Below are 742 nucleotides of genomic sequence, written 5' to 3'. Positions count from 1 at the left end.
GCCTGCCCTTACCCGGCAGAGGGAGCGGGTAGGTACCGCTGCAGCGGCTTTAGTCGCTCGTTTATTTATTTATTTATTTATTTGCGGTCCCGCCCCGCCGGCCGCTGCTGGAAGTGACGAGGCTCCGGGGGCGGTGGTGCGGTGCTTGCCGGGAGGCCAAGTAGGCGGTGGCGGGGTGGGGAGGCGGTGGCCGCCGGGAGGGGGCCGGGCCGCAGCGACGCGGTTCCTGTCGCCGTGACATGGGTTCCCCCTGGATGGCGGTTGCCGCGGGAGGCCTGAGATAACCGGCCGCGTCCCCTTTCCCCTTCCTTCCCCGCCCGCCGCCATGCCCGCCCGGGCACCGCCGCCCCCCGCGCTGCCCTCAGGTAAGAGACGGCACCGTCGCTACCGCCGGCTGAGGGGCGGCGTGTTTCCTCCGGGCCTGGCCGGGGAAGGGCACCCCGCGGTGGCGGGCGGGGACCCCCTCCGGGGCTTCCTCCGGGGGCCTGCAGCGGCCGGGGCCTGTCAGGGCACCGCGCTCCCCGTCCTTCCCCCGCCAGCCTCAGGGGAGCGGCGGGGCCGGGCCGCCCTGCCCGGCGGGAGGGCTGGGTAGGGGGCTGAAGCCCTCAGCGCTCCCCCTCGCTGAGGCGCTTCTCTCCCCGGCTCGTCCCGCCGCGGCGGAGGCGAGGGGCCGGGCGGGGGCAGGGCCGGCCTGGGGGCCGGGCGGCTTTGTCCTTCGGCGGCGGGCCCCGGGGGTGGCGGC

The 742-nt window shown here is 76.4% G+C and overlaps 1 protein-coding gene across 4 annotated transcripts in view; it reads left to right on the top strand.

The window, feature by feature from the left end:
- The first annotated feature begins 158 nt into the window (after positions 1–158).
- AFTPH (aftiphilin) overlaps positions 159–742 on the top strand; it is a 47,436-nt gene continuing 46,852 nt past the window's right edge. For 2 of the 4 annotated variants that reach the window (XR_008732679.1, XM_055713043.1), the window contains exon 1: positions 159–365. The gene's annotated coding sequence lies outside the window, so the exon portion shown is untranslated. The remainder of the gene's footprint in view (positions 366–742) is intronic. The other 2 variants (XM_055713041.1, XM_055713042.1) reach the window with 2 other exon arrangements.

Source organism: Falco cherrug, chromosome 6, assembly GCF_023634085.1.
Source record: "Falco cherrug isolate bFalChe1 chromosome 6, bFalChe1.pri, whole genome shotgun sequence".
NCBI lineage: Eukaryota > Metazoa > Chordata > Aves > Falconiformes > Falconidae > Falco > Falco cherrug.
This window is presented reverse-complemented; position numbering and strand designations above follow the sequence as displayed.